Source organism: Cnephaeus nilssonii (genome assembly GCF_951640355.1).
Source record: "Cnephaeus nilssonii genome assembly, chromosome: 16".
NCBI lineage: Eukaryota > Metazoa > Chordata > Mammalia > Chiroptera > Vespertilionidae > Cnephaeus > Cnephaeus nilssonii.
The window spans coordinates 14,108,195-14,132,145 of NC_137087.1; the positions used below are offsets into that span (position 1 = coordinate 14,108,195).

The following is a 23,951-nucleotide window of genomic DNA, read 5'->3' on the forward strand; positions in this document are numbered from 1 at the left end:
CCTGCCCTCGGCAGCAACCGTCATTCCACAGTGCTTGTGGGATGCCTACTGTATCCCAGGCATGATGTAGGCACAGGGAATATGGCAAGCAGAAACAAACCTGTTCTGGCCAAACCTGTTCCCGCCCTCATGGGACACTCCTGACAAGCGGTGTCCCCTGGGCAACCCCTCCCCCAGTGGAGCATATAGACCAGAGGGATAGGTGGATGTTGATTGAATAAGCACATGAATAATTGCCAAGTGGCAACAGTGCTGGCAAAGGAGGTTCATGGTGGCATGCGGGCAGGTCACCGGGGCTCCCTGAGGACGCAGTGCTTGAGTTGAGACGTGAAGGATGAAGTGAAGTCATCCAAATGAAGAGGCAGGAAGAACTTTCCAGGAGAAAGCCCTGTGTCTCTCACTCACAGCTGCACTGCTTCCAGCTGACCTCTGGATAGAGGCGGAGCACGGGAGCGTGTGGCAAGATGAGGCTAGACCAGGAGTTTCTGAACAGTGGCTTCCCGAGTGGTTGACACAGCCATAAGACAGACATTTTGCATGGTGGCCCGGAACACAGCACACACATGGACACACACACACAATGACATGCGTCCGTCAGCTTTAAAAGATCGGTGAAACAAAGTTCCTCTTGCCCATTAAATGCCATCCAGCCTGAGAGTTTCTGTTCTATTCCCACTCCAGCCTGTTCTACGTCTTTGACTTAAGAAAATGCAGGTCACCAACCGCCGCATTGACTTCCCAGCCCCCTACAGGGTCAGGGCTGTAGGTTAAGAGGCACCACGTTTTGCATGGCCTCTCAGGCTGCGTACCTTTACCCCACAAGCAAGCGAGCGAGCAAGTGAGCGAGCGATGGGAAGCCCCGGTTCTGTTCAGCAGGGCAATCTAATGAGACTCGCATTTTGAAAAGGTCAGGTGGCTGCTGCGTGGAGTCGATGGGAGTGGGCAGGCGTGGAGGCAGGGAGCCCAGAGAGGAGGCTGCTGCTCCCACCACCGGTGAGACATGGTGGCAGCTGCAGTTGACAGGTTTGCAAAGCAAATGAGTAGCAGGTATGAAAATTTTTGTGCCAATTAAAAAAGTGTTTTATGAAAAGCTGCACAATGAAACTGCAAGAGCTCCAAATCTAGACCAGGCCACCTGGGTGCACATGCCAACGGCTTGTCTTCCCAGGTCTCCCACCTCGAGGGAATCACGGTGCCCCATGGGTCTCAGCTTCCTAGTTGTAAAGAGGGTCCTAAGAGGCCCTGTCCCCGAGAGTCCTGGCAAGTTTGGAACGCAATGGTGCACACCCTCAGCCAAATGCCTGACCTGGAGCAAGGGCTCAACCAATCCATGGTAAATATGGAAATAAATGTTAGAATTTATTCACTGGTCAATACACACCCAGTGCCCACTCAGTGCCGGGCATGGGGGAGATGGTGAGAACTCCTGGTTCAAGAGAAATTTCTAGAGCCAAATCAGTCTGGGTTGAAACTGATTTTGAATCTGGACTGGGCTGTGCAGCTCACCTGGTCAAGCTCTCCCATTTACAGGTGATCAAACTGAGGCCCGAGCCGGCTAAGGATCATTTTTAACAGGTTGTACCTTCATACAAACCTTTACCTGGGCCCTGTTACCTGGGGCTCCGTTCACTCTGCAGGGAATTGGGCCGATCCTGGTACATCTGCTATGTCTGTGTGGCACCTCAAGTAGACAGCTGCCCACCCTCCCCTCTCCCTCAGAAGCTTCCTTGGGGCAGATTTATGGAGAGACCAGAGCAACATGAGGCTGTGCAACCAGGAGCCGGCACTGTCGGGCAGGCTGTCTGCTCCACGCCAGCCAAGCTCAAGTGAGCAGATGGGGATGGTGGCAGGGTCCTCCCTGCCAGTGAACACTGCCACCTCCCTTCACACCTCGGAGGCTCAGTTAAGTGGCCCTGGGCAGGTGGGTACAGCTACAGGCCACAGCCCACCCTGTGCTGGGCTCTGGGCACCTGGGGTGCATGCAGAGGGAAGGTGTGTCCTCACCCCAGCACCTGCTCAGCAGCCATGACTCACTGGCCCCGATTTCTGGGCCATGTGGCCACTGACCATCAGGGCACTCTGAGAGCCGGCCAGGTCCCCATCCAACAAGCCACCTGCTCTGCTCTTTGGCCCCCTGCCTGGGAGCAGGGCAGGGGCTGTCAGGTTTGTGCAGCTGGCTGTCTTTCCTGTCCTGCTGTCTTCACCCCTCTGCATCCATGAGCTAATGTCCCTTCCGTGCCCCTGCGTCCTGAGGTCTCCGCTCGCACCTCTCTGGCCTGTCTCCCTAAGTCAGGGCAGACCTCCCGGGCTCTGTCATGGTTTCTCTCCTCGGGCTCGCATCTCTGCGGCTGTGTGAGCACCGTCTTCTCAGCTGCCCAGCAGCTCCGTGTGTCTTGGATCACCCTTCACTTTCCACGTTGTGTTTACCTGTCTCTCTGTTTCTCTCTTTGTTCAGTTGTGTAGCCGGGCATGTCTCTCTCTCTTAACCCACCTGGAGTAGGGAAGTGGAGGTGTCTCTTTCTGGCCCTCAAAGCTGCCTTCTGGTAAGGGGCTATCCTTGAAATAAGCCAGTCAGACTGCAAAACTCACTTCCCCCTTCTCCTCCCAGCCTCCAGCCCCACCAACACACACAGACACACCTGCTTTCCTAAGCTTTGTGCTGGCAAAACACCCAGGACACCTTGACTCAGCGAGGCTCGTCTCCCCTCCACACTCCTCACAGTTAAAGTGCTGCCTCTACTGCCCCCACGCAGCCCTCAAATGCTGCTCCCACACTCCTCAGCTGTGCGACCTGGTGCCAGTCACTGACCCTCTCTGTGCCACACAGCCCCAGAGGTTCCCTACACAGCATCACGCTGCCTTCCCCACAGACCCCTCCTGTCGAGGGTAATTAGGACTAATTACCCTGGGAAGGCCTCCCATTAAAGGAGGAAACCCGAATTTGCCAGTGGTGATCAGCCCCTCTCCCCCAGAGGAACCTCTGCCCTGGGTGGTGAGGACAGAGCTCTCTATCGGGTGTAGGATCAGCCACTTTGCCTGGAGAAGAGCCAGGCTGTCTCCTAGCTCCTTGCCAGACAAGCAGGAAAAAGACTTGTTCCTTAAGTGGCTGTTGCTCTGAGAAAATAAAACTAAATCCAGCCCCAGATAGCACACTGAGAGTGGGAAAATCTTATTCGATCGCCCGATTTCAGTGCCTTGCCGAGGGCTGGAGGAAAATGGGAGCGGCCTTATCTGAAGGTCTATCCGAGGAGAGGAAAACACCGCTATAATAGGCCTTCACTGGTCTAGACATCCACACAGACGCTCTCAGCGCCCAGGAGAGGCCGTGGGATGCGTGCATGGTCCACGGGCAGGATTTGTGGGCAGATGTCTGGACGAGGGGCCCTGGACCATGTGGTGAGTGGAGCTGTGGCAGGTGCAGGGTGCAGACACCAGGCTCTGGGCCAGGGGCTGTGCTGAAGCCGAGACAGACAAGCTCCCCCTCCGGCCACGCTAGAGAAAGTTCTGAGAGTACAGCCTCACTCCAGACATCTGATGTATAATGCTTCATCCGTGCTCACAACCTCCAATGAGGTAGGGTGCTAGCATTTGCTCTCATTTTACAGGTGGGGAAGGTGAGGCACAGGGTGAGTCACTGCCCAGAGTCACACAGCTGAACTTGAACCGAGGCAGCCTGGTTCCAGAGTCTGTGATCTTACCCGGCCTCTCCTGGGTGCTGTGTAGTGTATAGAGACTAGAAGGTAGAGCAGGTAAGTGAGCAGCTCATTCATTGTGTGCGGAGCATGCGCCTATCAGGACTTCTTGGGGATAAAGGGTTTCATTAATGTCAGAACAGGTTTACCATGTAAAAGGTTTTAAATGCTTACATCTCACAAATTGGTGCTTTTAGTCCTCAAAATGCAATGCAATAAAAAGTATGCTCTTTCCAAGATAGTTACATTATTTACAACAATGATGTGACTTCATAGAGCACTACAGCAAGGCGGGCTGTGATGGGCAGAAGATGTAAGTGGTGGGCAATCAGTTCTCTCTGAGTCTTCAAGTCTAACCTCTTTAGGGGGTAACTCAAAAGTCTAACGTGGGAGGAATCAGCCCAATGTTGCTAGCTGTGAAAATGGAGAAAGGGGGCCATGAACCAAGGAACGGATTTCTGATCTACAGAACAGCAAGATAATAAATGTGTTGTTTTAAGCAGAGAGAGAGAGAGAGAGAGAGAGAGAGAGAGACTAATCTTGAGGCCCTCCATGAACCTGCCCCTTCTCCCACTCCCTTGGGAGTTACTGAACCCTTATAAGGAATAGAAAAAGTATAGGAAGAAGAATGGGAATTGGAATCGGTCATGGGTGGCTTCGCAGAGATGGTGACCACTGAGCAGGGGTCCTGCAGGATGGGTAAGTAGTCCCTCAGGAAGATAAGGGGAAAGAGCATTTCGGGCAGAGGGAAAGGCCTGCGTACAGGTCCAGAGTTAGAGGACAGTCTGGGTAGGGACACCATCCACGGCTTAGGGTTCCCTGGACTAAAGTAGGTGATGGGAGAGATAAAACTGCAAAGGTAGGTAGACACCAGATCATACAGGACCTTAGAGGTAAGGAAGGCTTTCTCTGCAGAAATTGAGAGAGAGAGAGAGAGAGAGAGAGAGAGAGAGAGAGAGCCTGGAGTTCCCTCTCTTGGAGGAAGTTTCAAATACCCCGGAAATGTTTAGTCTGGAGACAGAAGATTTGGGGGGAGGCAAGAATGTGATAAGATCTACAGGATAACCTTTCCATGTTTGTGAAGTCCTTTTTCCCCCCACCCCAATACACAGGGCTTAGGACACACATGGAAGTTAGAAAATGCCGGCTACAGTTTAGAGATAAAGGTGACGATCAAAGTTTCCAAGAACGAAATGGGCAACTGAGGTGGCAATGAGTTCCCCATCATTGGAGGTATTTCAGCACAAAGCAAAGGGCCACCAGCAGAGATGCTGACCAGAGATTCAAACACCAGGTGAGAGCTGGCCTCGTTCGTTTGACTTTTCCTCCAGCCCTGAAAATCTCAGATACTATTTTGTATTAGAACAGATTCAAGACCTTGCCTTGGGGGGGGGAAATAGTAATCAAAATGTAAATACCATGGGAATAATAGATTTGGCCTAATTATCAGCGATTACTGGGAGTTTGTCATTATTTCCATACAATATATCCCAAAGTTCCAGAAAACAAATCAAAGAAAGTACCATGGCCGATGCCATTAATAGAAGCAAAACACTTCAAGACAAGAATTTAATTTACTGGGTGAGTTCTTGAGGCACGTTTTTGTTGATGAATATTTATAAAAGTGGGTTAGGCTGGACCTGGTAATGATTGCGAAAAATTTTAATGCTGTCCCCCTCATTAATTTACTTTTAATGAATGACTTGGTAAAGCATAACCATTTGTACATAATGATTTCATTAATGGCTATGGCATATGCAACCGTTTTTCACACGTTTGAATGTCACTTGAATAAAATGATACCTTAAATTATACAATCTAATAAAGTATGTTTGTTGAAACATGACAAGCTTCTGCCTCTTGGTACTCAGGCACCAAGAATTCATTGCATTTGGAAGAGCAATAGTTTAATGGGATTCGAGTGATGGATTTCTTCTTCCATCTCTGAGGTTTATCGCAAACCTAGTCCCTGGGCTTCTGCCCTGAGAACTCTGTACATGAAAACTTGGAGCTGGAGGATGCAGTATGCTTTTCACAGCCCCCGCCCCCTCTCTTCTCACCTTGGCCTTGGGGATTTGCTTAAACAGAGGCCCAGCCAGATCATTCCACATAATGTGGGCACCTGAGAGCAGGACTAGACCAGGGGCAGAGATGGGCCAGGGGCAGGGACGGGGACACGAGGGGGCGGAGTCTGGGCCCTGGCCTAGTAAGGGAAGAAGCATGTACAAAAGATACCCTACTTTGATCACCCTCTGCTCATCTAGTTGTCTGGCTCTCACCTGCTTCTCCCAAAGACTTCCCAGTGTTGGTCATAGGCCACCATACCAACGTGCTTCCTTAAGCTTTTTGAAACTGGTTTGGGAGAACAGAGAGACCATGTCCTATTTAAAATGAATCTCCTTGGTTATTCCTCAGCTCAGACCTGCGTCTGTTGCAGCCGACACAGTTTGTAACTATTTATTTGTTATTCATTTAGTGCAGAGACCATGCCACTAGCATTCACTATGGAATCCCCACTTCTGGAATGTTAACAAGTGATCAGGAAATATTTCTGGGCAGGGAGAGAGAGGGGAAGGGAGAGAGAGAGAGAAGGGAGAGGGAAGGAAGGAGAGGAGGCAGAAAAGGGATGGAAGAAGAAAGGGAAAGAAAGGAGGAAGAAATGCTGATTGAATTAGATTTAAAGCATAAAGCAAAGCAGGCCACTGGCCAAAAAAGAAATGTTGGCATCAATGTCCTTGGCTCTGTAGAACAGTCATGTTCCTTCCTGCCACCAGCACCCTCCCCAGCAGGGCTGTGCCCTGCCCAGGTCTCATCATCCTGCTCCCCTGGGTTACTTAGTCCATCCTGTGTGAACGTGGTCTTGGAAGTGAATGAGGTGTTTGGACAACAATGAAAGCAATATTCCTCGGCAGGTGTACCCTGGTATGTGGTTTTCAAAGTGTTTTCCTACCTTTGATCTCCTCACGTTTTTGCCGATCCCGTCTATCTCACAGGGTTCTTTCATTGTTCCCCCTTTTTTTTTTCTAGAGGAAGCAGACTCCATGGAATTAAATGTTAGCTCAATGTCGCAGAGCCAGGAAATGGCTGAGCTAAGAAGACTTCCACTCGGGTCCTCCGGATTATGCGGCTGAACAGCTTTTAATGTTTCTCAGCCACTTAATAGGTTACCTCTCTCAAGGGTGTTTGCATTTTAAAAGAGAACTAAAAAGAGAGGGAAATGTATAATCCAAATGAATGAATAGTGAATAGTAAAATGTCCAGAACAAAAGCATGTGCACAGGGAAGTCTGGGCTGGGGCCAGAGGGGCAGGGTGGTCCCAGAAGATTCTTAATATACAGGCTCTCAGGGTCAACAGATCTGGGTTCAAATCTCTTCCATTCCATGTACTAACGCAGTCATCTTGAGCCAGGGAGTCCCACTTTCTGAGCCTTCTTCCTAATCTGTGAGATGGGGTTGATGTGAGACTGGCATGCATAGAAATGTGCACACAGTGTGTGGTCGGCACAGATTAGCAGGGTACATGGAGGACCGCATGTGCAGTTGGCCTCAGCAGGAACCACGGTGCTGAACGGAGCTGTCCTTGCCCCCAGCTCCACAGGGGAAGGAGAGCGGAAGACCAGGCCGCCGCCCAGGCCCCTCTCTGCCCAGCACTGGGCTGGACGCACCTAACCCTGTGCTAATTACTCAGCCTTTAGGATCAAGCCCAAATCGGAAGGGCCGGGTACCTGCAGCTAACGGCTGTCCTCGTCGCCTCTGAGTCTTCCCCCACCTCCTCGGAAAAGATTTATGGAAAGATTAAGGGGCCTTTTTTTTCAATATCTATTAATATTCATGGCAGTCTTCACAGCCATCTGCTTTTAACGATTTTGTTTGCAAAGACCTGAGATTAAAATATGGCCTGCTAGTGCTCTGAAGCATCTGAACCGAAGGCGATAAAACAAAGGCCTTTTCAGGAGCTCTGAGCTGGCCTGTCACTCCACCTGCAGCGGGAGACTAATGACTAGTGGGAGGGAGGGGCGGGGGGGAGTGCCCGGACCTGGCTGGGATTAGATCCGGGGGCCATGGCTCCCCCTAGGCCTGGCAGGGTTGATTGGGGGGGGGGGGGCGGAAACAGCCCATCTCCCTCCCCACCACCTTGCGCAGGGCCCTGAGGATGAGGAGGCTTAGCCAGGGCAGGAGGAAGATGCTGGCTACAGTACAGAGACGTCTCAGGGCTTTGAGAGCTCAAACTCTCTGGGATCAGCACCTGGAGAGAGGGTTGCCAGCCCTGGAAGTGTCCAGGGGTCTGGAAAGGACGGGGCTGCCCCTCATTGTGATGCTGTGACCTGAACGCACCAGCATCACTGAACCTCTTCTATGCACCAGTGCCGTGCAACCGAAAGCCCAGTGTCTTTGTCCCGATTTCCAAAGTCAGTCACTTCAGTACAGTCCTGCCTTGGGCAGGAACCCCATTTGACCACCAGTATCTTGGGGTGGCCTTGGCCAAGCTGGTGTTCCCCTCTTGGCCTCACCCAGGGGTAGAGTTTTCAGTGAGCTTCTAGGAGGCGGCTTGGGGCCAAGCAGTGGACACAGGCCAGCATAGGTGGCCATGCAGATCTTGCACAGCTGCAGGGGCGCCTTTCCCACCCTCTGCAGCAATCCTGAGGTCACCAGCCTCCCCGCAGCAGCCCAGGCCCCTGCTTTGTACACCCAGGCTCCACCTCGGCACTCATCTGACTGAAGGCGCCTGCTGCTGAGGAGTTTGAAAACCAGCAGAATTCCAGTCATTCTCTCATTAGGTGACACCTCTCCTCTCTGGCACCCTTTGATTCTGGTGCCATCCTTCCAAACATCCCAGAGGGGCACCACCTGGTTCCCAGGCAGACAGGCAGACCAAGATGGAAGATCATGAGTGTCACAGGCGGCCCCATCCTCCTCCCCCTGCCAACAGGGTGGCCTCTTAGTCTAAGTGTCCAGCTTCCTGTCCCAGCCCCCCTCACATGTGGAAGGTCAGACCATCCTCGTCTCCCTACTGCCTCTGTGGACTGAGACCCGACCCACAAACACCAGGAAATGCCCCCTAGCTGCTCCTCACAGGGAAGAAGAATTTTACAACAGGAATCCCATCAGGCCAAAGGGAGGAGGGTCTGTCTTAAGTCCCACAGGTTGAAAAAATCCTGCTTTCATTCCCACTCCGGCCCAGCCTTCCTCGCCTGCCAGGCTCTCCGGCCTCCCAACGCAAGTTCTATCTTCCGCCAGGCTTTCCAGGCCAGAGTGAGGGAGACAGGCAGCTGGTCGCCAAGGTGCACCCCCTGCTTTGAGAACTGCTCAGCACCCCAGTCCTGTGACGGGTGGGCCGTGCCTTGCCCACCATGGAGCCCCACCCTGCTTGTCCTCCACTCTGATAGTACTGCCAGTCTGGTACCCTCAGTGGCCTCACTTCTACAGGAAAACCACACCCCCTCAGAGTGAAACACATGCTCTGTCACCGTCAGATCCTGCTTACCTTTCCAGAATCTTCTCCCTCCTAATCTTCCTCTTGATGCCTCACACTCTCCTCCAGTCACAACCCCCAGCATTCATTGGACATGCAAGCCCTGCCATGCCTCTGAGCCTTCGCACATGCTGTTCCCCAGGCCTGGGATGTGTTCTTAATTGCTTCCAAACTCAAATATCACCTCCTCCATGAAGACGCCCTAAATGCTAGGCCCCTCCCTCACAGACAGAGTCAGCCACCCTGAACACCCCCAAATAACAGCTAGCACTTGGGGGACACTGTACCTGTATCACCTCATTTAGTCCTCAAGTGTCCCTATACAGGATGTCCTAGTATGATCCCCATTTTGCAGGTAAGGACATTGCTGCACAAAGAGGTAAAATGATTTCCCTGAGGCCACACAGCTACAATGTGAGAGAGCCAAGACTCAGGTACAGGAGTGTATAGAGCATGTATTCGTGTGAGTGTGTGTGTGTGTGTGTGTTGGGTAGGTGCTGTGTGTGTGAGAGAGAGAGTTATGAAAGTGAGTGTATGTGACAGTGTGTATCTAGTGTGAAGGCAGATCTATGTGTTTGTGTGTGTGTGTGTGTGCATGTGTGTTTGTGTGTGTGCATGCGCGTGCACTCGCATAGGCATCCTCAGACACTCGCAGGCCCTGCATGGGTGGGTAGAGGCATGTTCTTGGCTGCATGAATAGTTAAAGCCCTTAAACTGTGCCGCTTCATCATTGATATTTTTACAAAGTTGTCACAGAGAAATATCATTTTTCTTCCTCCTTTATTTCATTTTCTCTGGGATATAGTAATTAACAAAAGCCGTTAGATGCCAGCAAAACTGTTTCTTTTGAAGTTTCTACATGGCTGTCACCCGGGAGATAAAGGCAGATTATTCAATCTTGACATTATAATTGTGGATGCCAGATAAAAGCCTGGATTAGACACTTCCCAGCCCCACTCAGGGGGGGAGGATGAGATCACCGGGGCGGGGGGGGAAGGCCTCCCTCAGCTGGGAGGGCAGGAGGGCCCAAGGAGGGGCGACTCCGAAACGGGAGGGGCAGCTCGCCACCTTGTTGGCATCTTTCATTTTGAGCTGGACAGTCCCCAGATCACACAGTGTTGGACAGGAAGGAAGCACATTCCACACCGAGGTGGAACAATCCCGAAGTCAGGGTCTAGGCCCCAAGCTTGGTTCTCCCCTGTCACACCTTGCCCCACCTGGACTCCTCCACCCCCCCCCTCCCCCCACCAGTGGCGCCTTGGAGAGGCTGTGCCTGCTCCTCCAATGAGGATGGCAGGAGAAATGCCAGCAGCAAGGACAGGGGCAGGGCCTGGCAGCAGAGTCTGTTCTGAGCCTGGCACTGCCACTCAGTTGCTCTGACCATAGCTAAGTCCCTTTCCATGATTTAGACCACAAGGAGGTCGGGCCAGGCGCCCTTCGGGAGCCTTCTCCACGCCTCCAGGCTGGGAGTCCATTCCCGAGCAGAGGTGGGAGGAAACCACTTCCCGTGGAAGCGCTGAGTGCGTGAGGGTCCTTAAGAAGGAAGGTCGCGGGGAGACACTGGGAAACATAAATCTGCCGGCGCGGCTCTCTCAGAAAGGGTTTTAATTAATTGTTTTTATACGACATAAGAGCAACTCATTACCGAACAGCTTTGATTTGTGACACCTGCATTATAGATGATTTTTAAATTAACATTTCCCCAATAAAAGGTGTCAGTAGAGAGCTGAAGGCGCCCAGAGAAGTATAAAAGGATAATAATATGAAAATACAAATAAACACCAGCCCAGCCCAACAAAGGGGGCTGCTTAATCAATTTTACAATTAATTAAGGCTGCCTGGGGGACCGGGGCCCTGGAGGCAGGTGGAGGCACCGGGTTGGGGCTCAGGCATCAAATGCTAGAAGGCGGAAGAGAGTGTGAGGCTTAAGAAAGAAACGCAATGAGCATGACCTGCCGGGCTTTCCCTGAAGGGGAGGCAAGTGGGAGGCCAATATGTGCTGGTGAGGATTTTCCTCCCTTTGTTCTCCTGGATTTGTCAGCTATTGGTCTGTAAGTATTTACAGAGCTCCTGCTGGGTGCTCCAGGGAGAGCCGGGAGCCCAGGCGGGGCTCCAAGGTGAGCGAGAGGGAGTGGCGCCTTGGAGAGGCTGAGCCAACGTCTGGTCCAGCAGGAATGGGGGGCAAAGGAGCAGAGGAAACTGGAAAGGTAGGCATTCGGAGCTATTTTCAGATGCCCTTTGAGAGTTTCAGGTAAAAGAACCACATAAGAGTTCCATTTTAGGCAGATGCAGGTGGACGCCACACTGGAAAGGTAGATGGGAGAGGAGGGGTCACCTGGCAGACCTGCTGAAGAATGGAGTTGAGAGAGAGGTGGCTGAGGTGGAGACAGCCCATTGGTCCCTGGGAGACTTTAAAGCTAGAGCCCAGGGTGTTGCTCCTGGGGGTTGGTGGGGGAGGGGACGGGGGAGCCGAGGATCACCCCCGCCAAGGAGACCGCTGTAGAAGCAGCTGCGCACAGGACACAGACAAGCTCCTGCCCACAGCGTCTTACGTTCCGGTCAGAAGAAACAGGAGAAAGACACACAAAGGGATGAACGAAGGCCTTCAGGAGGTGCTGGGAGGGGGCTCGGGAAAGAGCATGGACGGGCTGCTGCTGTGGGGACTACTCGGGCAGCGCAATCTGGGGCAGGGTGGTCAGGGAAGGCCTGTCTGAGGAGGCAATGTTTGAAGTAAGACCTCAAGAATGAGGGGCCGGACAGCCCAAAATCAGGGCAAAGGTGGTTCAGAGATCAGCTTAGCACGTGCACAGGCCCTGACACTGGGTGGCAAGTGGGGGTGTGGGGGAGGCACCAGGACTGCCCTTGCCAATCTGCCCACTGCACTGCTCTCTCTTAGTCCTGTCTTTGCTTTCCTCTGGTTGACCAAGATGGGTATATTATACTAGGGGCCCAGGGCACGGATTCGTGCACCTTGAAAGGACTGTGGCCACGAGCTGCGGTGGGCACATGGGTGGGTCTCGGCCCATCCTCCATGCCCCTCCGCCCCTCCCACCCCAGTCCCCTGTTTGCCAGCAGCCCCACTCCCACCACCACCACTTCCAAAGCTGACGGCGCCATTCCCACTCGCACCCACTGATGGCATGGAGCAATTGGGGCCAGTGCTGGCAGCAGGTGCGAGCACCAGGTGGGACCTCAGCACGTGGGAGCAAAGAATTTTCAGTAACCAACAGAGGCTTGCCCCGATGACAGCAACTGGTGCCCCGCCTTGGTCTGGCGCCCTGCTTACCTGCTCCACCATCCCACTGCGGTGATGCCTGCCATGTTCCACGCTCTGCCACCTGCTGCTGATGCCCACCATGTTCCATACCCCCCTCCCCCCCAGTGGTCAGTGCATGTCATAGCGATCATTTGTTCGGTTGTTAGGTTGTTCGGTTATTCCGCAGTTCAGTCTATTTTCATATTAGGGTTTTATATATATAGATAACTGGTGGATAATTGAGGATTGGTCTCATTTATAGACAGAGGCCATGGAGCACTGAGAAAAGTGTGCCATGCCCCACCCAGGCCTCCATTCTCTCACCAAGTGATTCAACTCCTCCAGGGAGAGTCAGTCCCCATCTCCATGCCCAAAACTCCCCCATTTTTATCAACACCCCAGATAAAAGCCTGGATCCACTTGGATGTCTCCCAGGCATCTCATACCAAACACATCCATCATCCTCCTCCCAACATCCACTTTTCCTTCTTGTCTCAATCTCAATTAAAGATGTCACCATCCATCCAGTAGCTCAAACAGAGACCAGGGAATCATCTCAATGTTCCCTCTCATTCTCCCCTATCTCCAAGTCCTGTTGGCTCTTCCTCCTCATAGCTCTTGAATCCATCTTCTTCTCCACATTGGACTCCATTCTGCCCATCCTCCTCTCCCTGCATCCTCCTCCACATGGGGCAGGAGGAATCCTAAAATGAAAGCCCATCACAAGTACTGCTGCCCCAAAAGCTTCAAGGGTTTCCTGTACAAATGAACACATGCGTGTATGCACGTGTGTGTGTGTGTGTGTGTGTGTGTGTGTGTGTGTGTGTGCTAGACCCATTCACAGATCTCAGAGGTAGGGTTTGGTCAGAGTAAGAGTTAGGGTCAAAGTTACAGGAGTGGCTGTAGGGAGTCTACAGCCTTCAAGCCCCCCAGGCAAGACCAGCAAGTAGGGGGAAAGGCTGGAGTGGAGGTCAAGGTCAAACAAGGTGAGATGACCCTTGCCTGGAAGAATCCAGGAGGGCCTCCTGGAGGAGGTGGGCTTGAGCTGTTCCCTGACAGATGGGGAGGGTCGGAAAGCAAGAAGTTCTTAATCAAGCTGCTGCTTCCTTTATCTTCAAAATTTCCTGCCAGGAGGAAGCACCTCTGAAGGCCAGCTTTCTCCTGTAGGTCATAGACTCAACCACTGGTGACACAATTCATGAATGTCAGGACAGAAATAGCTCAAAAGTCCAACTCCTCCATTTTATAGATGAGAAAACTGAGGCCCAGAGAGAGAAGCACAAATCCTCCTTTGCATTTGAAATGGCCTCTCACAACACATCTGCACAACAGGCTTCCGTCTTCTTTATTTAACAAGTGAGGGGCTGAGTCCCAGAGGAGCCAAAGGGCTTATGGAGGTCACACAGCATGTGACAGAACCAGGACTCAAACCCAGGCTGATCTGGTTCCAGATCTAACACCCTTAGGTGACTTTGTCTTTAGTTCTGATTTTTCTGAGGCACAGAGAGAATACTGGCAGTTGATGTCAAAAATATATGTAGCTGTTTTGATTGACAGTATAGGCTTGGTGATGTGCAAACAGGGTGATTTTATTTTTCTCAATAACTGCTATCAGCCTTACTCTGCAAGCCTCAACCCCACAAGCTGGCAGTTGAAGAAGAGGAGGGAGGGAGGGGAGAAAACAAACTTGCCATATAATAGTGTCTTCATTCCTTCTGACAGTTTTCTGGTCACATTTAGTATCTGTAGCTGTCACTTTCTAATTATTAAAAAGTGTCATTGTCCAATTCAAAGACACCTTCTGCACAGCTTCCATGAGGCGCAGCAGCAGGGATGGGAGTGTCCTGCTTATGAGTGACTGGCTGCCCCTCGGAGGAGGACTGGATGCTGCCCTGCAGGACACCGCCCCCTAACTCTGGCCACGGACCGGACGTCCCCACCTTGGCTGGCCTATGAGGGCACTGGTGGAGGCCAGTTGCCAGCTCCTTATGTGACCCTGTAACCCTCTCCACAACCACTGACCTCAGGGACCCGCCAGGGCATAGCTGCTTCCTCTGCTCACTCCTGGAAAGTGTGGGGCGAGGGGCATGGCTGTGTTCGCCCAGCACACTCTGCTCTCCTCTTTAGAAAGAAAGGGGACGAAGAAAACCTTGTGTCTGCTAAAATGCCCCTCCTTAGCAAAGCCTGGAGTGGATCTTGTGAGACCACTCACTCTCCATCACAAGCCAATACCCCCTGGCAAAATGTGGCTGGGCCAAGGTCACCATCTAGACAAGGAGTCCACACGCAGCCAGATCCAACCACCGCCTGTGTTTGAATGGCCTATGAGCTAACATTGGCTTTTGCATTTCTAAATGGTTGGAAAAGGTTAAAAGAATAATATTCACGACACATGAAAATTATATAAAATTCAAGTTTTTGTGTCCATGAATAATGTTTTATTGGGACATAGCCACACCTATCATGTGCATATTGTCTAGGGATGCTTTCAAGATACAAGGACAGAGTAAAGTACATGCAAGAAGAGTATATTGTTCACAAAGACAAAAATATTTCCTGTCTGGCTCTTTACAGAAAACATTAGCTGATCCCAGGTCAAAATTACATTTCCCGCCTCCCTTGCATCTAGATGGGGTCATGTGCTAGGTTCTTATTAGTGGAAGTGGAGGGGAAGTGCCTGTGTGCCCCTTGCTGCTCTCTTCCGTCTCTGGCTGGAGCCAAGCATGGCAGCTCCCAGCTTTAACCAAGGAGACCAACAGAAGGCTTTCAGCGGTCAGAGGGCAATGGCATGGAGGACTCCAGTCCCTGAATGACTATGAGACTCACAGCTGCTCTGCAAACCTGGGTCATTTACCTTAGAACTGTGAGGTGAGAAAGGAAGAAAAAATAAATTTAAAAATGCAAATAAAAAAGATAAAGAAAGAAACTTCAAACCTGTCTATACTACTATATGATCATGATATAGCAACCCATCCTTACACTGGAATAGATGTTTATTTCCACTGGGCCCTGTCTATAGAGTTATTCACCTACAGATCCCAGCCATGTTAGTTTGGGCTATTGTTCTTGTGCAGGAAGCCTGCTTAATAGATGGGTTGAGCCCCTCCTCACACTGGCAGTACCCTAAAACCTAACAGGAGAATTGTTCGTGTTCGATTCTGTTCATAAGGAAGAGAGGGGCATGAGCTCAGTGAGAGACTTAAGGAAAAAGACTAGTTCATATAAAGCAGATCCTTGTCAGAATCTTAAAACAGACAGCCAGGAGCAGCCAGGGTCCATGGGAGCCATCATCACGAGGTGCCCCTCCAAGACCAGGGGTCTCTCTGTCCTTCTTCTTGGCTGGCCAGCTCCCTCTGGTCACTCAGAGCTGGTGATCATGATGAGTCTCCAGTTTCCAGTATAGTTCATCAACAATTCCCACCCCGAGGCTCAGCCTCTTTCTGATACCTCCCCAAGTAGGAGTCAGATTGGCCCAGCTCATGCTTTTGAGCCAGACCACCCAAAGAGCGTAACGTGGGGAAGCCTCGCTTCAAGTGCCCACCTCAGATCAATCAGCTGAGGTCTGGAGGAGGCAGACACGTGGCACAGACACAGCTGCTACCCACGCAGCATGCACTTGGGACAGGGATTGTCCTTAGCCAGGAAATCAACTCTCTAAGGAGTTGAGTAGTTTTGTGGCTTTAGCACTTGAACTAGGGGCTAGAATGCTGGCTTCATCTCCACCTCCTTCTTGTGGAAAGTTTAGTACCTTCATCTCCACTTCTATGAAATAGGAATCATAATAAAAACACCTGCCTCATAAGGTTTTCAAGAGGATAGAATGAATTAATCCATGTAAAGCACTTAGAACAATACCACCTGATACATAGTAAGCTTTCAAGGAAGGCTAGTGATTATTATTATTATTGTTATTGTTATTATTATCATCAACATCTTTAAAACAAGAAGGAATCAATAAGTCAAGGCTCTATTCCTTTTGCTGTGAAACATCTCATTGTGTGCTCAGTGAATGATTTGAGACAGCTTCAGAAATGCACTATAAATGGGCCAAAGATACACCCTCCTAAGGATCAAGGGCACAATGGCTACCATCTAGTAAGGACCCACTCTCTCTATGCTCATCCTGTGCTTGGCCCTCTACACACAGCCCACTTGATCCAGGGAGGGTGAAGCTCCAGTTGTCCAAATTCAAATTCACACATTTTAGGCTTAAATCCTTTGTCCTCATGGAGAACACAAAGCATCCCCAGGCCAATTGCTGAGTCCTGCCATTTGGAGATAAACATACTAAAGACAGAAAAAGGAGCAAGGCATATCTGGACTCCCACTGGGAGAGGGAAGGCTGGAGTGATGGGGATGAGGTGGGAGAAGGCCACCTTGGGAAAAGCACAGCAGGTTGGGGCAGGTAGGGGAGGTGGCTGTGTGCTCAGTCAGACCTCCCCAATTAGGCTATGGAAATGCATGCAGCAGAGTCCCCATTTAGCAGGCAGAGCCCTGCCTGGAGCAAAGCCAGCAGCCCTGGGTGCTTGTTCCAGCTCCGCCTTCCTATCCCTCTGTGACCCTGAGAGCCAGGCCCTGCCCTTCTCCCCTCACAGTAGTCACGTGTGGTAGACCAGGTGACTCTAAGACCCTTCTGGCTCTGGTCCCACAATGGTGATTTTCTGGTTTCTGTTGTGTTCTTAAGGGGGCCACCTTGCGACTTGCATCCCAACCGGGGACCACGGTGTTGCACTCCCCAATTTATTATATGCTTAAGAGTCATGGGGAAAAAAATAAAACTATTATCCTCAAAACCCCAGTAGGTCTCTTAATGACTACTCCACTAATTAGTAGCAGCTGTTAATGAAGTGTGCAGGTACAAGCCTAGCCTCGTCGATTAATCCATAGATGCTCCTGGGCTGCAGTCATATTTAAAGGGGAAATCAATACCTGGCAGCTGGGCCTGGGGAGGTCGGTCTGGGTGGGCAGGGGAAGGTGTAGCATTTCAAGGAATTTGTAACTAAAATAGCTTATGCCTAGAGCGCAGTGCAGGAGCAGTAACTAGGATAGCCCTTAAGGGGCACAGGGATTCAGGAGCCTGCAAGATGAAGGCAGGAGGGGCTGGGCAGGCAAGGCGAGCAGGACCTGCTTCTTCCATGGGTGGGCAGAGAGCTCCATGCCAGGGGCATATAAGGGTAACATCTTTCTCCAATCTTACCTTATAATAGAGAACATGCAAATTGACCGCACCTCCGCTATGCCCACGATTGGGCCGGCAGGAGGCTGGGGGCGGAACTCCGGGTGGCATATCCGCCGTTGAGAACTTCAAGATGGCGGTGCCAAGTGGCTGGGCCCATGCCGCCACTCCCGGGGGTGCCTGGGGCGATGGGCACCCGGGGGGGGCGTGGCCGGGCCCATGCCGCCGCTCCCCGGGGTGCCTGGGGCGATTGGCACCCCGGGGGGCGTGGCCGGGTCCATCGGCACCCCAGGGGGGCGTGGCTGGACCCATGCCTCCGCTCCCGGGGGTGCCTGAAGCGATGGGCACCCCGGGGGGCATGGCCGGGCCCATGCCGCCGCTCCCCGGGGTGCCTGGGGCGATCGGCACCCTGGGGGGGCGTGTCCGGGCCCCTCCCGCCCCTTCCACCCCTCCAGGGGGTCCCGGGGGGCGATCGGCCACGGGGGGGGGGGCGTGTCCGGGCCCCTCCCGCCCCTCCCACCCCTCCCGGGGGTCCCGGGGTCGATCAGCCACCTGGGGGGGCGTGGCCCGGCCCCTCCCGCCGCTCCCGGGGGTCCCAGGGGCCGAGGCTTTCCGGGCCTTGGGCACCAGCGGGGAGCCTGCACCGATCGCAGGAAACCACTGAGGGTCGGCTCCTGTGATCGGTAGCAGGGACGCTGGGTGAGGCGAGCCCAAGGCCACCGCCTGGGGCCAAGCCCCGACCCTGAAAAAGGCAGAAGGCGGTGGCCACAGCCAAGGCCTGGGTCCCTGGTGCCGGCAGAAAACTGGTGCAGGCAGCCAGGTGAATGAAGGTCTATTGCACGAATCTTCGTGCAAACGGGCTACTAGTTCATATCATAAAATCCACTTATTCATGTGGGTATGGAGGCTGAGGGGTTTACTATTACCTCCTCTCAGCAGATGTAGAAATCAAGTCTCCACGACACTGTCTTGTCCAATGTTGCAAAGCAAGAAAAAGCAACAATCGCGTTGCCTGGCCGGTGTGGCTCAGTGGTTGAAGGTGGATCTATGAACCAGGAAGTCATGGTTTGATTCCTAGTCAGGGCACATGCCCAGGTTTAGGGTTTGGTCCCCAGTGGGGGGCATGCAGGAGACAGCCAATCAATGATTCTCTATCATCATTAATGTTTCTATCTCTATTTCCCTTCCTCTCTGAAATCAATAAAAAAAATATGTTGTTGTTTTTAAGTAACGATCACTTTCCTGGCCTATGCTGTGCCAAACACCCTACACACACATCACCTCATTTAACCCTTACACTAGCCCGGTGGCATGAGAACTATTTTTCTCGTTGTGGAAATGGAAACACTTCAGCTTTGAGAAGTTAAAACACCTGCCTAACAAAGCTGGTTATCGGCAAGGCTGGTATTCAAAGTCACACAGTCTGACTTCAGAGCACATATATTTAACATACATGACCCCTAAATGTGATGAGCCTTTAGCTTTATAGAAAAAGATCCACACTCCTTTGCATGATTTATAGCATCTTGAACGCTAGCTGCCTGTATTAGTTTCCTATTGCTGCTATAAAAAAGTACCACAAACTTACTGACTTAACACAACATAAATGTATTATCCTGCAGTTACAAAGGTCAAAAATCTGAAATGGTTTTCACTGGGCTAACATCAAGGTGTTGGCGGGCTGCGTTCCTTCCCGAGGCTCTAGGGAGAGCCCTTTCCCTGCCTTTTTCAGGACCTAGAAGCTGCCAGCATTTCTTGGCTCCTGGCCCCTTCCAACATCGAGAAGCCAGCAATTCAATCACTCCAACCTCTACTGCTTCCACCATCACCTCTCCCTGCCTCTCTTCCTCTGCCTCCCCTTGCAAAGACGCTTATGCTTACATGATATCCATTCAGATAACCCAAGATAATTTCCCGGATAATCCAGGATAATCCATTTCCTTTTGCCATGTGAGGTCACACAGTCATAGGTTCCTGAGATTAAGTTGTGGACATCTCTAAAGAGGATATTAGTCTATCTACCACACCCTCTCACTTTCTGTTTCTTCCCCTAGAGCTACCCATGTTCCACCCTCATCAGACACCTGTATCAGTCAGTATCCAGCCAGAAAGACAAGGCCACTCTCAGTATTTCAAACTGAGGAAGTTGAATACAGAGAATTAGTCACACAGGCAATGAAAGAGCTGTGAAGTCGCAGAGGAGCTGTTAAAGTCACCTAGAAATTAGTAATAACAGCAGTATTTTCTAACCCTTCCCACCCACTCACAGAGACACATGCAGTCAAGGTCAAAGGCCCCTCCTCCAAGCTCTAGTGACCTAAGTGCCAAAAAATACCTGGTCCATTGCAGGTCCCCAGCACTGAGTCCGGAGTTTTGCATAAAACAGGTGCTCAGAGAAAAGTCATCTGGGCCAGGGGTCCTTCCTCCACACCAGAAGTGAGGACACAGCCCCGGCTCGTGGCTCCTAGAGAGGTGACGTTGCAAGTGAAGCAGGCAGACAAAAGGCAGCCGCTCAACAGCCAACTGTCAGACACTAAAACCAGGAGCTGTGTTCAGTTCATGTGGCTGCCAATCACAGGCTTAGACAACTCGGACCTCACCTATTCAAAGAAAACATTGAGGGGCAGACAGATCACCCCTCTCAGGGAAGAGATGGGGCATAGGGTACGTATTCCGAGGGTCCAGCAGGATGCTGTGAGCCACGGGCTGCCCCGCTGCTGGGAAGGTCCTGAACCTGCGTTTACCTACGCTATGGAGTCTGGCTTCTTGCCAAGTCAGAGACATGGGGAGAGACCACGATTATCATCTTCAGTGGATAACCTTTCCCTGATTGAACATGATTCCATGCTCCTCGTCCTCAGCAGCTCATCCTGAGATATCCTGGGAATGGAGGAGACTGGAAAAACATACCAGGGAGGAAAGGAAGGAGAAGGGAAAGCGGAGGGGAAAGATCCCAGGAACCAGCCCTTCTCCAGCAGGCCTGGGTCAGAGGTGGAGGGGGACATGTAATTTCATGGAACATCCACCCAGGGTACAGCATACCTTCCCCCACCAGAGGAGGCCTTCCTTCCCCCATCCTGGTGAATGGCACCACTAACTCCTCCCACTCAGCTAGCAGGTGGGTCCCAGACTCACTTCTCCCCTAGGCCTCCTCCTTTCACACCAATCTGCTCATCACCAGGCCCGGCCAGTCTACTGTCCCCTGCCCTTGTCCTCAGTGCCACAGCCTTAATAAGGCTCCTTCAACAGCCACCTAACTGATGCTCTTGCCTCTGGCCTCACCCCCTCATCTCATCTTTACACTCTCCATCTGCAATAGATCTGGTTACATCACTCCCTTGCCTAAACCCATCAGTGACTTCCCCCCACGTCCAGGGAATTCAAGGCCTTCACTTCCCTCACCAGCTCCCTCTCCTCCCACCTCCTCCCCTCCTCCTTCCTATCACTTTTCAGGATCCTACCTATAAGTTCACAAACACACACACACACACACACACACACACACACACACCAGGAATTCTCCCCTCCCTACACCCTGGGAATAAGCTCAGAGACAGGAATCTCCACAAACCTGCTGTATCTTGAGACTTTGGGCTCATATTCAGGAGTCATGTTGCATCTGCAGAATCACCTGTGCCATCCCCACCTGTCCCCACCCCCTCCTGCTGCCCAGGGTCTATACCTTGTCCTGCCATATAGCTGTACTCCATCACTGGTGCCCAGCTTGGGGGAAAGGTGGGAGAGGCATTCACTGAGAGTGCCCACGGGCATGGGGAGGGTAGGAATGGGCTGGAGCACTGGATGTCCATTCAGAACCACTGACATTCGGCTACATTTTCTACCAGGACCTCCTTCCTTTTAATATCACTGGTCCCGTGGGGGCCTGAGTAACATAGGGAAGAGAGAAACCAGTCTGGCTGCTTGCTGAAGATCAACAAGTGTTACTGATGTCATGACACCGACCAACACCAGGGGGGAAGGATACACCCCCTCCCAATGCCATTTTGAAGGACATTGTTTGAAACAAGACTGTGGATAAGTTAAAAATCCCCCCTCCCTTTGCTGTATTTTACCTTTGCCATCAGTTCAGCATGCCGTCCCCTTAGCAATCCACGCCCCACGACAAGCCATGACTATCACCGGGAGAGATAAGAAGAGCCAGCCGCTGCATAGCCCTAGTGTAGCTTCAGGACCATGTCACCGCCTCCTTGGGAGCACTGAGCATTCTGCGATATTTATCACTCACACAGGAGCATTGCAAGGTCATTGAGTTTGGGCTTGGGTAAGTTACTCAGCCTCCTGCCGCATGAACCTGCCCCATCACAAGTGATCAGAGCCATCAGCCCAACTGCCATTCATTCCGTGGTTCTTCAGACGCGCATGGAAAGCCTGCCGCTTGCAGAGTCCTCCCAGGGCTGGGGGAGCAGGAGCCCACCACGCAGCCAGGTCGCTGTCCTCGCGGAGCTGAGATTCCAGTGCAGAACCGGAACCGGAACCGAAACAAAGCAGAAGTGCAGAGTGCAGGGCGGAGAGACGTGTGACGGAACTACACGGCAGCAGGAGGCACGAGAGGGCTGGAGTCGGGCGGTTTACTATTTTGCAATAAGAAAGACAAGTTATTCTGAGACCGAGTGAATGGCAGTTTCCCCATTGAAGAGCTGAGGGAAAGTAAATAACAGAGAACAGAGACGGCATGAAGCGTGTCTGGCCCTGGAGAGCAGAGGGAAGAACACTGCCCCGAGACTGCTGTGCTGAGAGTGGAGAGCCTAGACTAGCTCCTCACGACACCAGGGTCACCCCCACCTCTAAAGACTGCGTGGTCTAAACAGCCCGCGCCCAAGCCCCCTCCCCAACCCCCAGTGCCTGCCCAGAAACACCAGCCTGCACACGGTCTCGCCTTCGCATACCCCACCACACAGGCTTCTCCTCAGCCCCCCAAGTTCTGTGCATCTGAACATTAACTCAGCTGTTCCCTGCCCTGCACGACCTTCCTCTCTGCTCTTCCAGGCTCAACTCAGTGCCACTCACAAAACTACTTCTGGGGACATCCTCACTCCTCCGAGTCCCCAGACTGCAGTCTGTTGGTCCCCTCTGTCCAGGCCTTTCCGGACACGCCCTGCCCTGGGTCTGCCTGCTGCCCTGGGTCTGCCTGCTGCCCTGGGTCTGCCTGCCCGAAAGGAGTGCAGTGTTTTCTGAGTGGCCTCCGTGCCCTCGTGGTGCCCTCCGGGAGGCCTGGCACAACCTAGTTCCTGCAGAGGAGTGAGGAGAGGGCATGGGGTGAGGCCTGCTCCCTGCCAGGAACAGCATCCCCGTGCACCCCCATGCTGGCAGCAGCAGCGCACGGGGTGCACAGCCATGCCTGAGGGGCCATGAGCTCTGTGTCCAGGTCACACTCCAGTCAGAGGCTGGGCTGGGTGCCAGCGGAGCTCCCGCTAACCACAGGCATCTTTCCACTCTCCCCCGCCGCCCGGTCACGGGAGACCCTCGGTAAATATCTGGTGTGTGAGAGTGTCTGAAGGAACACACACACATCCCTCCAGCCCCGGACCCCTTCCTTGCGCCTCCCAGCAGGCACGCGGGCCAGCCTGGGCTCTGAGCTCAGCCTTCTCTCTGGAAGAGAAGCCCTCTGGTGCCTTCAGTGGGGGTGTGCCTTGGGGGAGGGCCTTTATGCAACCACGGATCTGGCTTCCTAACTCAGTCTCCCAGAGAACTGTCAGACCCTTCCTCCAACACTGAAATGGGAGCCCAGGTTTGGGGGTTCTGAGGCTGTGCTCAGTGATGGCCTTGAATGAGCAAGTATCAGACTCAAAAGCCCCCAGGGCTCACAGGCCAGCCCTCTGCTCTCCTAGAAGGGGAGGTTCCGGTCCCCAACACACAGTTAGCAAACAGCAGCCTGGACCCAGCCGCCCAGCCCTGCACTCTTCCAGCCACTGCTCTGAATGGCTCCCCTTCACTTTTGAAGCTGCTGGGCAAGTCCTCAACTTGAGGGGGTGGGGCGGAAATGGAATGGAGCTTCTCCCTCACCCATCCTGTGGGGGGAGGGGTGTTGGGGGGCACAGATGCACTGCCTGTGGACTGCAGCAAAGATATGGACCTGGGACCACTCTGTTGGTTAAAGTGAGGGAGCTTGTGTCCCACAGCCCAGGCCTGCAGGTGGGGATGCTCCCTGAGCATAATCAGCCCAGGGTTGTCACTGCACAAGAAACGAGGTCACGCTCATGCTAATGGGAGGCGCACACATTTCTCACCTAGCTGAGGGGAACTTGGGAAGGGAATTAATTCTCACAGTGAGGCATGTTCGATTGCTGCTGGTCCGGAAGAAATCAGCCCCAGCCAGGAGTGAGAGCCTCCCTG

At 52.6% G+C, this 23,951-nt stretch overlaps 1 protein-coding gene across 1 annotated transcript in view; it reads right to left on the reverse strand.

Annotated features, from left to right (window-relative positions):
- Positions 1–23,951, reverse strand: part of RPS24 (ribosomal protein S24) — a 273,539-nt gene that overhangs the window by 66,339 nt on the left and 183,249 nt on the right. The window lies entirely within an intron of this gene.